Raw genomic sequence first — 16,937 nt, 5'->3', positions numbered from 1 at the left:
TGTAAAATTGGTTTAATAGGGACATTAAGAAAGGAACTTGTTCTGAAAAGATATAAAAAAGCCTACTATAACTAAACTAAACTTCAACTCTAACTAAAAATTTATGTTAAGACTCTAGGCTAAAAGTCTAAACTCTTAACTAAAACTAAACCAAACTATAACTCTAACTAAAACTCTAAGCTAAGACTAAGCTAAAACTCTAAACTCTCAACTAAAACTAAACTACAACTCTAAACTAAAACTCTTTACTAAAACCAAACTACAATTCTAAACTAAAACTCTTAACTAATACTTTACTAAAACTAAACTACATCTCTAAACTAAAACTCTTAACTAATACTATACTAAAGTAAAAGTGCAATGAAAAACTCTAAGCTAAGACTCTAGGCTAAAATTCTAAACTAAAACGTTTAGCTAAAACTAAACTACAAGTCCGAAAACACTTAACTAAAATTAAAATAAAATATAACTCTAACTAAAACTCTAAGTGCTGAGAGTCCAACTTGAAACTCTAGACTCTGAACCACAACTAAACTAAACTATAACTCTAACTAAAACTGTAAGCTAATATCAAACTAAACCTCTGAACTAGTGAAGGGGTTGAAAAAATGCTATGTTAAAAAAAATTCAAAAAAGTATTTTAAAAAAAGTGGGGGAAGGGGAGGGGGAGGAGAAGGAGGGGAGGGGAAGGAGGGGAGGGGGAGCGGAGGAGAGAAGGACAGGGGAAGGGAGGGGTAGGGTAGGGAGGGGAGGGGGCTCTTTGGGGGCCCGGGGGACCCTTTGGGGTTGGTATAGGGGACCTTACAACACTGTTCAAATAGAACTTGTGTATTATACTGAACACAGTCGAGAATGGCCCAAATCATCTTATAAAATGTCTCAAACTGTTTCGCCCAAATCATCTTCAAATGTCTCAAACTGTTTCGCCCAAATAATCCCTTAAAAGTAGTTTCTGTGTGTTCCTTTGTTTCGACATCCCTGCGCTGTCACATTTGAAATTCTCAGGAAACCATTTCCAACGTAAAATATATTCAATCTGTCTTGAATTTCTGAAAAAATATCTAAGGTGTTCCTACTTACACTATTATGGCTTCGATAGAATATTAATTCCCGAATTTATCACTAACCCTAAAAACCAGAGAAGCCATATTTAAAAATAGAATATTAATTTATCTCACTCACTAAAGACCATTTATCTCTCACACCTAAAAACCAAAGAAGCCATATTGTTTCTTAATTCCCCTTCGTTGATCAATAATTCCCCGCCGATTATGTAATCAATTTCTCAGAAATCTAGTTCCCCTCGATTATGAAAATCAATTTCTCAGAAATTCTCTCCCCTTCGTGGATCAATAAACCATATATAAATTATGTCCTGTCAGCATTAGACTTGATTATAGATGGCAGTAAGGTGTTCGTCCAGGAGTCGAAATGGCCTCCCTACTAATATCCAGTCCTATTTCTTTGGAAAAACGAAGAGTAAACTTATAGATTTTTTTTCTATTGGAAATCTGGGCTGTTATCAAGCTTTTAATTTCATTGAACTTTAAATGGGACAATAAAGTTTTTTTTTCTTTTCATCAACACAAAGCCGTTTATTTTTAATATCAAACTAATAGTGGTCAGCTCTTCCCCTATAAAAAAAAATAATAAAAGTATTTATATTTTCAATACTTTTTTTTGTGATTTTGATTTATAGATGCAGTGTGAATATATATTAGTAGATTATAAAGATGGAAACAGCCGTCATATACAACCCAATGAGTTTCCTCGATGATTGTTTAAATATTATGTAAGCGTTATTTTGGTTAATAAATTATTTCTCTCTCTCTCTCTCTCTCTCTCTCTCTCTCTCTCTCTCTCTCTCTCTCTCTCAATAATTATTAAACGTATGTGAAGACTCACTATAAATGGGCGCCCATAAGGAAGGGGCAAGGGGGGCGGGGGGCAGCCCCCTGGCTGAATGACGGTGTCATATTTTCGTATTAAATTAAAAAACTTCTTCCACCGAATACGTTTTCAAAGAAAAGTAAAGAGCTCTATTAAACAGCCTAATTAAACTCAAAACGAGCAAAAATTAACATTATTAATAGGGCTGACAACCCCCATGCCTTCTCAAGACCAGAACATAACTTAATCTTTACAGAAAAAAAATAATAAAAATAAAAAAATGACCGTGGATTGTCAGTTTAATCTACCTATACTGATATTTATTCCTTAAAATAAAAAAAAGAATTGAGTAAAAAAAAAGTTTTTTATTTATTTAAGTAAAAAAAAGTGAAAACATTTCAAATATATTTTGTTTTCAGTAAAGCGCAATTTATGTTCTTGTCTTGAGTAGGCATGGGGGTTATCAGCCCTATAGTCCAGTAAAAGTACGGAGAAAAGTGGGTCGACCCGGACAAAATTGCAGCAAAAAGGTTTTTTACACCAAAATGTTCAAAAAAAATCGCTGAACAACATATCCAAAATCCGCTAAAATCGCTCACCGGGATAACCTTCTGTGGTTGCTTAAAGGGAGTGGAAGGGGGCGAAATATTACGTTTTTTCATTTTTGACATTTAGGAAGTTTTTTTTACGTTAAAATGTTCAAAAAAATCGCTGAACAACATATCCAAAATCCAATAAAATCACCTGCCGGGAAAACCCCCTGGGGCTTCTTAAAGGGGGTGGAAGAGGGCGAAAAAATAGTTTTTTTCATTTTTGACATTTGGGAGGCTTTGTTTACAGTAAAATGTTCAAAAAAAATTTTCAAAACAACATATCCAAAATACGCTAAAATTGCCCGTCGGGAAAACCTTCTGGGGCTGCTTAAAAGGGGTGAAAAATCCTTTTTTCGAATTTTGTTAATTAGGTACGTTCGGAGACTCGATTCATGTATAAGTCAACTCACTGAAACTGAAAATGATGTTACTTTTATTGTAACACGGCTTTAACTTATATTAAACTATAAATAAGATTTTAATAACTCCATTGCAAAAATAAAGGAAATAGCTTTTCTTCTGAAGTGTTAGAAAGATCAGATCAACGGAAGCCTGAAATACTTCAAACAGCAACACAGGAAAATCTTGAACGGCAATTTAAAGGAGCACAGAAGTACCCCACTCTTTGTTGCTTCGCTAATCGTTGGAAACCTGGTTATCCGATGAGAATCAACCGTGTGAAGACCAGACTGCAGAAAAAGGGAAACTATAGGCATACACGCATAGAAACTTGAAAAATCATTCTTATTATCGGCTTCTTTTACAGTTGGAAGACAAAAACATTAACATGTCTATATATAAATCACAGTTTTGATAATCATTATTCTTAGATCACATAATATTGAGAATCATCATTTCATTAATGAGAACTACAAAAGAGCACAACCACCGTTATTGCAAAAAACTAAAATTCTTCTTCTTCTAGAGATGTTGGTTCAGAGTTATTACAGCTTTTTCCCATGCACTCTCTGCAAGCAAGTGTGCAGGGCATGCCATTCTTACGGCAAGTGCATCTGTCCATATCGCAACCTGATTTGCATTTGCAGTGGATAATTTGAAGAAGACTTTGGGGAGCTGGTTTCTTCTCCGTCATTACTGGGATGTAATTATCAGCAGAGGGTCGCCATCCCCTGTTTTTTGGTTTCATCGCAGCAGCCTCGCTTTCCCATTCCATTACCTAAAAATACACGCAAAAAGAATGGAACTTCGCAGCTGAGAGTGGGGGCGGCATCCGATCAGGGCAGACAAATGTGGAAGAGGAAGCGAGCATGGCCAAGAACAGACGATGTCTTAAGGACACGAGAGTTTCTCCAGGCTTTCCTTTATAAATTCTCAAAATAGCTTGTTCACCAGCTACAATGAGCTCCTCTTTCGTAGCCTTCGAGTCCATAAAGACCTTAGCAGCCTCAAGGAAAGACGGATCGGACCGGTACAATGAAAGTCCGATTGATTTACCAATTTCTTGTAATCTTGAATTGGTGTCTTAGCCTAGGAACGCGTGCAGAAATAGAATTGCATGACACATATAGTTTACTTTTTCTTTTATGGAGGAAATATTCCATAGCTTATGTTCGTTTGAAGCCTTCATCTAGGATCTAAAATAGAGGTATTGGTGGGTGACAGTAACATGATAGAGGAGAAGGATAAGGAGGTCAGTGTCGTTGCCGATGAGACATGTCAACTGAGTTCATGCATTATGAATTGCTGTGGTTGCAATCAGGACATCCGCGTCAGCAGAGGTATGTTATACCGAACAACCTGCTGAGGACAATTTTTCTCCTATCGCTAGAATTATCCGCTGCTTGTTTGTGCAGTTTTGCAAGAACTCTTCTTTCTTTCTTGTTAACTTTGTTGGACCAGTGAATTCTACCACTGGGCACTGTTTACCCCTGGAAAGTTTGAGGTGAGCCATACCTTTTGTCGAAGGACCATTGTCATATCCATCAAAAACTTCCGAAGCTTGCCTAGATCTAGTGGTGACTTATTTGACATAACTTTTGCAAATAGAGTCAAATGTAGAATTGGGCTGCCAAATCAATTTCTGGAGCAGCCAGCCACCGTTAACGACAAAATGGCACGAGTTTAAGCACTCATTTGAATGGTCCCTTGACGCCTTTCGAATTGCGTTTGCCAGAGATGGTTTGTCGGCAGGACGCAGAATTTCATAGGATCCAAAAAGGGATGGAGAATACGTATAAAGCTCATACGACAAAAGGTCTCCAAGATTAAATTCATCCCGGTTCACCACCGTAGCTTAACACTGGAACAGAAGGCCTTGATCTACATGAACCGGTTCACCATCGATGTTAACAGCTGATTTGGATGCCATTGTAACAGCCTTGTCTTTCTTCCGGAGCGAGTATGAATCAGCTGCCTTCCCAGTCATTTCGTCTAGAATTCGGGCTCCAATTTCTTTCACGGAGTCCGCATCTACATTAGCTGATGCAGTTACACCGGTAACGATGTTGAGGAGCCCTCCGTGTTCTCTGAACGGAATCAGGGTTCGCAAAAATTATAGGACCGCCTCCGTGTCATCAGTATCTCTCTTCATCCGCCACTAGAGCGTTTCGACGTGTTGATCACTTGTTGAGAAACTCAGGATAGTCAGACCTTGCATTGAGGCATTTACTTCAGCACAGATCGGCATCGAAAAAGCCCATATTAGAAGCTGAGTTTGTGTGATCCCCCATCCACGAGTTAGTCCACCTGTTGTCTTCAAACTGCGCATTAGAGCTTGCTCAATGACTAGATCCGCTGACAATCCTGGCCAGTACCAATCACTTCTCCTTATAACAAACTGACCAATTTTAAAACTTGAGTAGAGCTCTGGATTTTCTTCTTTCAGGTCAACCATTGCCTGGATATGAGGATGGGCAGACTTTGCGTACAGGTTGTGCCCTGCTGCCGCATAGTAGGGAAGTATCTGTTTAAGGATATTTAAATACAGATCTCAGTTCCCGCACCTTTCTGCTCTAGTAAAATTGCGCAACACTTTCACCATGTCCATGTACTGAAACCACAAAGCATGCTGTTCGATTGCCCCTTAGCTCCTCCTTCTTCTTTCTTAGTTTGTTAGCAGCACTAGTTACGACGTCACACGAGTTGACATCTTCTATAGAGACCTCACCAGCATTAAGACCCTCGAAGATCACAAGAGCTTCATCAATATTCTCGTGGGTCTCAAATTCCCTATCTTCATTGGGTTCCGTCGAGTTGTACTTGTCGTCAAGTATCAAAATGGCAAGAGCTCCATCAATGATATTATGCGCACGAACTGCTCGAGATAGTGCTTTCCCGCTCATGATATGCTTTACTGTATTCTTGGCGTAAATTTGCTCAAGCACTTCTTCTAATCTAGTGTCTTCCATAATGTGTCCGATTGAACCCAAAAAGCTCATGCGAGCTTGAAATCCTCCAAGTAAGATAGTGAGGTCTTTCAAAGAGCTTCCAGTCGGCTCAGAGTCCGCAATTGTCATATCCTCCTAGTAAAGGGGCTGATCAAACTTCACTACAGCCTCGACATTTTGTTTCCTTGCCTGTTCACACACGTAAAGCAAGGTTGAGCAGACACAAGACTGGTCACTTGGGTTAAAGTCAATCATAAGTTGGGTGCAAAACCCCTATGCCTTCCCAAGGCCAGAACAAAATTTGCACTTTACTGAAAAAATACAAATAAATGTGCATTGTCAGTTTAATATACATATACTGAAAACAAAATGTTAAAATTATTTGTTTTATTAAAGTTATAAAAGTAAAATTTTTTTTTTTCAGTAAAGTGAAATTTTTGTTCTGGCCTTGGGAAGGCATTGGGGTTTTGCGCCCAACTTATGTTAATTTCTGATTGTTTTGAGTTTGACTCGGTTATTTATTTTAATTTCTGTTCGTTTTGGGTTTCATTTATTTATCGATGCTGATTTGTGATAGTTTTGAGCTTGGTAGATTATTTTATTTGATTTTTGGTCATTTTTTGTTTAATGGAGTTCTTTACTTTTCTTTGAAGTTCCCGATTTATTGGAAAGGTTTTTTAAATTAATTTCTATTTTCTTTATATTCACACAGTTTTTTCAAACAAAAAGAAAATATTACTTTATATCTTTTTTTTTTTTAAAACTTTTTAGTTTGGCCAGCTATTTGTATGCTGGAGAAAAATTTTCAGCAATTTTTAACAACATACACCGTTTTAAAAATCTGGACACAAATAGTACTATTTAACTTAATTTCATACCTCCTCTAGTTGACCTGAAATGGAAAACTTGATACCATTCGCAAAAAAATCTGTTTACTTTCTTTGATAGTTTGTTGCACTTACACTATTTTGATTTGGTCAAATTTTAAGAGCAGAAGTAGCCTCGAAAGTTTGAACATAATACCCTCAGTCGTTCTCGGGATACTGCTGAGAATTAGCATTATCACAGTGCATTTTGATTTAATTTTGAGGCAACATTTAGTTTTTCAACATAATGGGCAAATGGGAGGGTGGGATTGGAAGAGGAATTAGTTGCCCTCCAATCACTTTCGACTATTAAAAATGGCCTCAGCCCTTTCTATTTTCAATCGAATGAGCCCCTTTCGAAGTTCCCACGACAACTCCTTCGATACGAAGTGCCCTGGTCTAAACAACAAGAACACCAAAAATAATATCACTAATCACTTTCGACTATTCATTCACTCTGAGACTTAACGAAAAATGGACTTAAGTTTCACCTATGAGCCAACGAATTGTATTTTCCATAATTTTCTTACAAAAAAATATACTTCATGGTCAAAAACCCCGATTAGCTTAGATTTTAGTGATATAGTTTATTTTTCGATCCAAAACTGGACTTAAGTTTCAAATTTGAATCAGAGAATTGTATTTTCCATAATTTTCTTACAAAAAACTAGATTTTACGGTAAAAAACCATTATTATCTCAGATTTTACAGAAATAGTTTATATTTCGATCCATAACTGGACCTAAGTTTCAGATTTCAACCAAAGATCTGAATTTTCCATTATTTTCGTACAAAAAAATAGAGTTTAAGGTCAAAAGCACTTATTAGCTCAGATTTTATAGAACTAGTTTATTTTTCAATCCAAAAATGGACTGAAGTTTCAGCTATGAGCCAACGAATTGTATTTTCCATAATTTTCTTACAAAAAACAAGAGTTTACAGTCAAAAACCCTTATTAACTCAGATTTTACGGAAAAAGTTTTATTTTTCGATCCAAAAAAGTACTTACGTTTCACATTTGAACCAGAGAATTGTATTTTCCATAATTTTCTTACAAAAAAACTAGAGTTTACGGTCAAAAACCCTTATTAACTCAGATTTTACAGAAATAGTTTATTTTTTTGATCCAAAAATGGACTTAAGTTTCACATTTGAACCAGAGTTGTATTTTCCATAATTTTCTTACATAAAACTATAGTTTACGGTCAAAAACCCTAATTAGCTCAGATTTTACGGAAATAGTTTTATTTTTTTATCCATAAATGGACTTAAGTTTCACATTTGAACCAGAAAATTGTATTTTCCATAATTTTCTTACAAAAAACTAGAATTTAAGGTCAAAAACACTTATTATCTCAGATTTTACGGAAATAGTTTATTTTTCGATCCAAAACTGGACTGAAGTTTCACCTATGAGCCAACGAATTGTATTTTCCATAATTTTCTTACAAAAACTATAGTTTACGGTCAAAAACCCTTATTAGCTCAGATTTTAGGTAAATAGTTTTATTTTTCGATCCAAAAAGGACCTACGTTTTACATTTGAGCCAGAAAATTTTATTTTCCATAATTTTCTGACAAAAAACTAGAGTTTACGAAACCCTTATTAGCTCGGATTTTACAGAAATAGTTTTATTTTTCGATCCAAAAATGGACTTAAGCTTCACATTTGAACCAGATAATTGTATTTTCCATAATTTTATTAAGAAAAGCTATAGTTTACGGTCAAAAACCCTAATTTGCTCAGATTTTACAGAAATACTTTTATTTTTCGATCCATAAATGGACTTGAGCTTCACATTTGAAAGCTACGATCGCAATGAATGATACTTGTTATCAGAGAAAAATGTCAAATGCCAAAAAAAAGAAAAAAATCCAAAAAAAAATTGAGGGGAGGGGGCCAAAAAGTTGGAGGGGGGGGGAGGGGGTGCCCCTTCAAGTTTGGAGATAAGGGGACCTTTGGGGGGTTGAGGTCCCTGGTGGTTAGGATCGTGGGTGCTTATGATCCTTGATGGTTCGTACTCACAGACACCTTACTACTTGATTTGCAAGGATTTCTAAGGTTTGTTCTGAATTTCTTTATTAAAATTCTTTTCTTGCCATCTACATCTTTCTTAGTATCAACTTTTTAGTATACTATAACGTCAGACTCTATCTTAAATTGACAACACTGTTCAAACACCACTTGTGTATTATACGGAACACATCGAAGAAGTAAAGCTAGGTCAAGTCATAAGACCATTTTATCATCCTTAACCATTTTCATAGATAGATATTGTTCCAAATTTATAATAAATAAGGTATGAATTAACATGCTCTTTAGGGTTACCTTAGCTGCTAATCACTTTAACCCTTTTTTTCTCCATCTTCATACAATCCAATTCGCAAATGTTATCTAGCTCTGTTTTTTCCCTATTACTCAAATAAGATCATTCGTACAGTCCAATTCACGAATCCCTTATCCCTTTTTGTAAATGTCAATCAAACAATTCTGATTGTAGGAACCAGTGGGGAATCCCCGCTCGTTTGGAAAGGTACCAAGGGGACATAAGCAAAACGTTTTTAATCACGTGTAGAGGTCCCTTAGAATAGCATACGAAGGAACATAAACCCTTAGAATAGCATGGGGGAGGGAACATAAACCCTTAGAATAGAATGGGGGGGGAACATAAGCTCCTGGAATAGCATAGGAAGGAACATAAACCCTTAGAATAGCATGGGAGGGAACATAAACCCTTAGAATAGCATAGGAAGGAACATAAACCCTTAGAATAGCATAGGAAGGAACATAATCCACCCAAATCTATAAGTACATACCCTGGAAAGGTGCCAAGGAGCGTAAACCAAGCAAATAGCATAGGAAGAAACATAGAGTCGTAGAATAACACAGGAAGGAACACAGAGTCATAGAAGTATAAGTTAGCACTCTACTCGTTTTAAGTTCTAATGTTGCTTCTTACTTTCAGTTAAAAAAACTTGTTTGTTTTTTTTATTTAATTTCTGATCGTTTTTTAAATAATAGTGGGAAATCCGGCCTCCCCTTTATAGAAATGTCCCTTACCCCAAGGAAACATCCTCCACGGAAAGATTCTCCCGAGTAACCTCCTTTTCCATCCCCCCCCCCCACCAGAAAAAAACTCTTCCTGAAAAATCCCCTCTGAAAATGTCTGTATACTTCCCAATAACCAATACAATATGTAAACAATGGGCAAAGTTCATAACTTGCAGCCCTTCCCCTGGGGACTGTAGGGGATTAAGTCATCCTAAAAGACATATTTATTAGATTTTTTACTATGCTGAACAAAATTGCTATCTCAAAATTTTAATTGGGTGACTTCAGGGAAAAAAAACGAGCGTGGGAGGGGGCCAAGTGGCCCTCCAATTTTTTTGGTCACTTAAAAAGGGCACTAGAACTTTTAATTTCCGTTCTTTTGAGCCCTCTAACGATATTCTAGGACTACTGGATCAATACGATCACCCCTGGGAAAAAAATAAAATAAAATAAAATAAATAAATAAACACGCATCCGTGATCTTTCTTCTGACAAAAAATACAAAATTCCACATTTTTGCAGATAGGAGCTTGAAACTTCTACAGTAGGGTTCTCTGATACGGTGAATCCGTTGTTGCGATTTTCATTAAAGTTCTATGACTTTTAGAGGTTGGTTCTCCCTTTTTTCGAAAATAAGTCAAATTTTCTCAGGCGCATAACTTTTAATGGGTAAGACCAAACTTGATGAAACTTATATATTTGAAATCAACCTAAATGTCTGACTTCTTTGAAATGTCTATTGACAAAAATATTCTGTTTTTTGGAGTTTTGGTTACTATTGAGCCGGGTCGCTCCTTACTTACAGTTCGTTACCAAAAACTGTTTGATTCTGCCCATAAGAACTAATGGTTAATGTAAATTATTACTTTTAGGAATGATATAGTCCTTCAAATAAATTTGGGGGGAGTAATACAAACATGTGAAGGGTGATACTTGGATCAAGTTCTCAAGATCAGTGAGGGGAAGGGGTGGGGGACGGTGAAAATCCCTTTTGGTTTGTCGAGACATTTTCAGTCGCACTACATTCACATACTTATCTGTACAGAAAGAATATGGGCTAGAGAGGCATCACCTCAGAAAAAAATATTTCCGAAGAACTTCTCTTAAAACACTATAATTATAGAATAGAATTTCATTTGACTTTCCATACCCCCCAACCTTTGAAATATTATAAGAAATGCAGTTTTAAATACCTTCTTAAGTTATTATTCTTAAATTCAAGCAGTGGTGAATTGAAAAATCCATGTATATGATGTTAAAAACGATAGAATATTAAATTGTGAGACTTTTTTTCCAACATCAGTAAAGGGCGATATTAAAAGTTAAAATAAGCATAGACTTTCGTATCCTCCTACTATATGTAGAAACTTTAGCGCAAAAAACAGATCGTTTAAGGGACACAAGCCCCCCCTCTCATATGTCGAATTATTTTTGTTCATTTTAAGTTTTAATGCCGCTCATTACTTTCATTTCGATTAATTTTTTCCTAAACCAGATTTTTAATTATAGATTCGAATAAAGAATAAATCTATCTAAAGAACAGCGTTCAGTATTGATACATCCAAGTATGAAAGTCTGAATCAATACAAAAGGTTTGGCTTTTCTCCCATTTCGATCAAAACAATTTTCATCAAAGTTTGCTTTCATAGGCCTACTTTACTGATGTCTGTAGAATATTCAAGAAAGCTTTGTCAGCAGCTACAAAACTTTCCCCTATTCCTCGCACGAATTAACAAGAACTTAGGAAGAAAATGAGTTTGATTTCTTAAGCGATGGAGCAGATCTAGGAGAAAAGCAAGCAAACGAGTTCAAATATGCACTCAATTATCTTAGGTCTCCATTCATTGCTTATATGGGATGAGAGGAGATCTTTTTCAATTAAAATTAGCTGTAGAATGAATCCTTGCAAGAAAAAAAAAATACAAATTTAACAACTACCATTTAATCAATAAAAAAAATATATACAAAATACAACAGTTTGTGGTATCGAACTGTAAGTAAGGAGTGACCCGGCTCAATAGTAACCGAAGCTAAAAAAAATGGAATTTCAATACAAATAGATATATCAAAAGAATTTGCTTATTATACTGATTCCAAATTTATATGTTTTGTTAAAAACATATAAATTTGTCTTACTCATCAAAAGTTACGAGCCTGAGAAAATTTGTCTGATTTATGAAAAAAGGGGGAAAGACCCCCTAGAAGTCATAAGATTTTAATGAAAATCACACCATCAGATTTAGCGTATCAAAGAACCTTCTTGTACAAGATACAAACTGCTATCTGCAAAAATGTGGAATTTCGTAATTTTTGCCTGAAGAAAGATCATGGATGAGTGTTTATTTTTTTTTTTTTTTTTTTGTGTGTGTGTGTGTGTGTTTATTTTTTTGTTTGTTTTTTACCAAGTTTGAGGCCGACCCAGTGGGCCTAGAACGTCGGGAGAGGGCTCTTTCTAACGGAAATAAAAAGTTCTAGTTCCCTTTTTAAGTGACAAAAATAATGGAGGGCAATTAGGCCCCATCCCCCGCCACGTTTTTCCCAAAATCGTCGGATAAAAATTTTAAGATAGCTAATTGTTCAGCATAGTTGAAAGGACCAATAACTTTGTTTTTGGAGATAACTTGACCCACCACAGCCCCAGGGGACAGGTCTTTAAATTACAACATTTGTCCATTGCTTATATACACCATTTGTTACTTGGAAGTATGTATACATATTCAGGGCGGGGACAAGAGGACGAATTTTCTCCTGGGAGGATTTTGCACGGGGAGATGTTTTCATGGAGAGGGAAGTTTCCAGGGGGTGAACTTCTCAGTGGAAATTGTACGCTGGGGGAATTTGCTAGAATTTCTATAGGAAAATTCTTTAGATGTCTTTATTGCTCTTTACAGATTCAATTTTACGAGTGGAGATGTTAAGGGTAATTTTCTGGGGTAAGTTTTCACCAGGATTGAATTGCCAAAATGATAATTCCGTGGGGAGGGGGATTTTTCCGTGGAAGTGGGGCCAGATATCTTGGCTTTTTTCACCTTTTTATCATCGCAAATTTCACCTTTGCCTCTGTGTGGCACCTGCTAAATTGACAATGACTCAATTTTTAAATGAAAGAAAGAAAATGCGGGCGATTTTCTTACAATTTCTGCTGAAGCTGTATGTCTCTCTTCCTAAATTCCAGTTGTAGATAAATTCAGACAATGATCTGGGAACAGGCAATGGTCAGCTCATGAACGAAACCATTCTCACAGGAGTAAAATTTAAGATAGAACAAAAAGTAAGCACGGATTTTAAAGAGCACGAATTAAAAAGTTTAACATAGTTCATGTGATAGAGTCTATTTAACAAGTGGTTTAATATTCTGTTTGTTGCAAGTCTAGTTCTAATAAGTCTATACCTCCAACACTATCTTCAGTCCTTTCTGTAAAGAAGGAATTTCTCAGTAAGTTAAAAAGTAATTATAAAGAAAATTTTTTAAGTACAGAAATATGGCTAACTATCGACCAATTTCTGTGTTGTCTGTTTTTTGCAAAATAATATGCAAATTTCGTTTTAAATTATTCATGTACGTTGAGCCAAATTCATAACCTGCATTAATTCAAAACATTCATAAATTAAACAAAAAAAAACAAGTTTTTTTAACTGAAAGTAAGGAGCGACATTAAAAATTAAAACGAACAGAAATTACTCCGGATATGAAAGGGGCTGCCCCCTCCTCAACTCTTTTCAAAAAAGTTTGATTCTAAGTCATAACTTTACTTCTTAAAACAATAAGAAACTCTAGCATAAAGAGCGAGGCGCTGAGGAGGGGACAGCCCCTTTCATATATGGAATAATCAAACAGTTCGTGGTAAAGAATTGTAAGTAAGGAGTGACCCGGCTCAATAATAACCGAAACTCTAAAAAAAATACCAATTTTGATACTAATAAATACATCAACAGAATCTTATTTTTATGCTGATTTTCAATATATAAGTTTCATCAAGTTTAGTCCTACTTATCAAAAGTTACGAGCCTGAGATACCCTATTTTTGAAAAAGGGGGAAACACCCCCTAAAAGTCACAACAACTTAATGAAAATCACAGCAATAGATTCAGCGTATCTAAGAACCCTAGTGTAGAGGCTTTAAGCTCCTATACAAACAAATGTGGAATTTTGTATTTTTTGCCAGAAGAAAGATCACAGATACGTGTTTATTTGTTTTTTCGTTTGTTTTTTTTCCCCAGAGGTGAGCGTATCAACCCAATGGTCCTATAATTTCGCTGCAGTGCTCATTAGAACAGTAATTAAAATTTCTAGTGTTCTCTTTAAGTGACAAAAAAAATGCAGGGCAACTAGTCCCCCTCCCACGATAATTTTTTTCCCAAAGTCACCGAATCAAAATTTTGAGATAGACATATTGTTCAACATAGTCGAAATATTTAATAACTATGTCTTTAAGGACGACTTAATCCCCCACAGTCCCCGGGGGAAGGGCTGCAGGTCATGAACTTTGTCCATTGTTTACATATAGTATTGGTTATTGTTAAGTATACAGACACTTTCAGGTGGGGTTTTCCCTGGTGGGGGTCAGGGGATTGGTTTATGTGGGAGGATATTTCAATGGATGATTATTTCATGTGGGAAGAGAGTTCCCATGAAGGGGGTGCTGGATTTCTTAGCATTATTAAAAAAAACAATAAAAAACTAAATAAAAAAATAACAGTTTTTTCAACTGAAAGTAAGGAGTAAAATTAAAATTAAAACGAACAAAAACTATTACGTATATGATGGGGTTCGTTCCCTCGTTCCAATACCTCACCCTTTACGCTAAAGTATTTTTGTTAATTTCAAACGAGCTATAAATCATAGGCAGCGCAATAACGCTGTCTAAGTAAAGTACAATGTTAGTAGAGTAGTAAGTATCATTTCTATGGATGCTCTACACCTTTTCAAAGAGAGTCAGTACTCCCTCACATGGTATACACTACAGTTTGACGTGCATATTGCAAAAAAGAGCAGTACGAGCGGGGATTTCCCACTGGTTCCTGCACATTGGAAAAAGCGAGATATTTATTATAAATTTGGAACAATATGAATCTATGGAAATGGTTAACGATAACAAACATGTTTTCAACCAGATGGGTTTTTGAAGCACATTCAGCATGGCGTGTTTTATTTTTATTTATTTTTTTTTTTGAATTTTTTTTATTGGACTAAATTCTTTTTGGACTTCGAAATTATTCAACTTTTTTTTGTTTACGTATCTTAAAATGACATAAAATATGCTTATGGCTCTAACAATTGTACTCTATGTTTGCCCAGAGACACGATGTGGCTCTCCCACCCACTCCCCCCATTTTTCTTTCTTGAATTTTTTTTTATTAGACTAAATTCTTTTTGGACTTCGAAATTATTCAATTTTTTTTACGTACCTTAAAATGACATGAAATATGTTTATGGCTCTAACAATTGCACTCTATGCTTGCCCAGAGACACGATGCGGCTTTCCCACTGTTACTCTATGGCCGGTTATTGACACTACCTAGTTTATTGCGTGTATTAAATCAGTATATTTTACACAGTGGAACGATAAACACATAACTAATATCTCTAAAAAGTGAAGATGAAGCATATTAAGAAAGTTTGTTCACATGATAGTGTTATTGTAGCATTGCATGCTGACAAGGAGAAGTATTTAAACTATGAAATAAGTGCAAGTGGTAGCACTATCGGAAACGTATGTGTGCATTGTCATGACAGTAAGGAATTGAATTTCTTTGGAGTACCAAAAAAGTTCAACTCTTATGATGGTGGATATGCGAGATTGAGATCCCCGGGGATGATCTAACTGAAAGGAAATTCCAACATAGAAATAATAGTTGATGAAGAGGGGCATCTTCTTGCTAGTGCTTGTGGTAACATGTTACCCAGTGTTAAACCATATCGTCAGCTTTCGAGTATTAGCATTCAAATGAAAGCAAAGACGAAAAGAAAGGCTCACTCTTTTACTAATATCATAAACAATATCTTGTCTACGTGCCGGAACTGTTACCTGTGTAAAAATAGTGTGATAATAGACAGTGAAATTGCCAGAAAAATAAAAAGGCCATTGGCAGAAAATATCACTAAGGAATATAAAGATGAATCGATGAAAAACAAAGTACCAGCAAACGTTACTGCCATTGATCAAACAGTCAATGAACCAAATAATACAAAAGACGAAAAGTATATTGAGCCAGTCGATGACACACCTTTAAAAATTGTGTATGAGTCAAAATGGAATAATGATTATTCTACTGATTACGAACTAAGAGAGAAAATAGCTATAGTATCAAGAGAGAACATGGTGAACCATTTTATGGAACAGGCTCAAAATGTCCAAAGTTGTTCATTGATATTAATAATGTATAATAATATATATTTTGTGTATTAATATTCTACATGATATTACTTCATTAAAAATATATTATGCATTACATTGTTATGTATTCATTATTTCTAGAGTAAGCTAGCATATCAAACGTTTAGAATGCCTATTAAAACATCGGAGATGTAAGAAAAGGAATTTGCATACATCATATATCAGATAGATAGGTTAACACAGAGAAAATATAAGTATAAGAATGAATAAATTCTCTATCAACATCTATTGAGAGATACTTGGAATAGCATTGACAAAATCAAAGTATCAGAGTGAATAAATTCTTTATCAATGTCAATTGACAGATACTTTTGATAACACTGACATAATTTAAGTATCAAATTGAACAAATTCTTTATTAACATTCTTTATCGATATAATATGTCGGATACGTCCGATAACATTGACAAAATCTATCTATTAGAATGAATAAATTCTCTATCATCATCCGTTGTCGGATTTGTCATGATGAAAAAATTGTAAGTAAGTAAGTAGCAAACTCTTTCTTGAATTCACCTATTGGATACACAATACAGAAATTAAAAAAAAAATGTAATTTCCAGACTTCATTTTATACAATAGATACCGAGAGTTCTATGACTCCTCCCCGCAATGAATTCTAAGGGTTTTATGACTCCTCCCCACAATGAATTCAGATGGTTTTAGGACTCATCCCCCTAGCCATAACTCCATTCAACCTTGAGCAAAAGTATAAAAGTTTGATGAAGTACTTCTCTACTTATCAACTACATTAATAGCTTCCAAGATGATAGGACTGTATGACACAGAAT

The 16,937-nt window shown here is 35.3% G+C and overlaps 1 protein-coding gene across 3 annotated transcripts in view; it reads left to right on the top strand.

Moving 5' to 3' along the window:
• The window catches only part of LOC148943665 (zwei Ig domain protein zig-8-like), a 314,535-nt gene that overhangs the window by 48,684 nt on the left and 248,914 nt on the right, over positions 1-16,937 (top strand). Inside the window, exon 1 of one of the 3 annotated variants that reach the window (XM_089101898.1) lies at positions 1,771-1,792. The exons of the other annotated variants lie outside the window; for them this stretch is intronic. The gene's annotated coding sequence lies outside the window, so the exon portion shown is untranslated. Of the gene's footprint in view, positions 1-1,770; positions 1,793-16,937 lie in introns of those variants that run through there. 3 annotated transcript variants of the gene reach the window in all.

Source organism: Artemia sp. Qi Xiang Cuo, chromosome 15 (genome assembly GCF_049724085.1).
Source record: "Artemia sp. Qi Xiang Cuo chromosome 15, ASM4972408v1, whole genome shotgun sequence".
Lineage (NCBI taxonomy): Eukaryota > Metazoa > Arthropoda > Branchiopoda > Anostraca > Artemiidae > Artemia > Artemia sp. Qi Xiang Cuo.
Note: the sequence above shows the minus strand (reverse complement) of the source record. Positions and strands in the feature narration are given on the sequence as shown.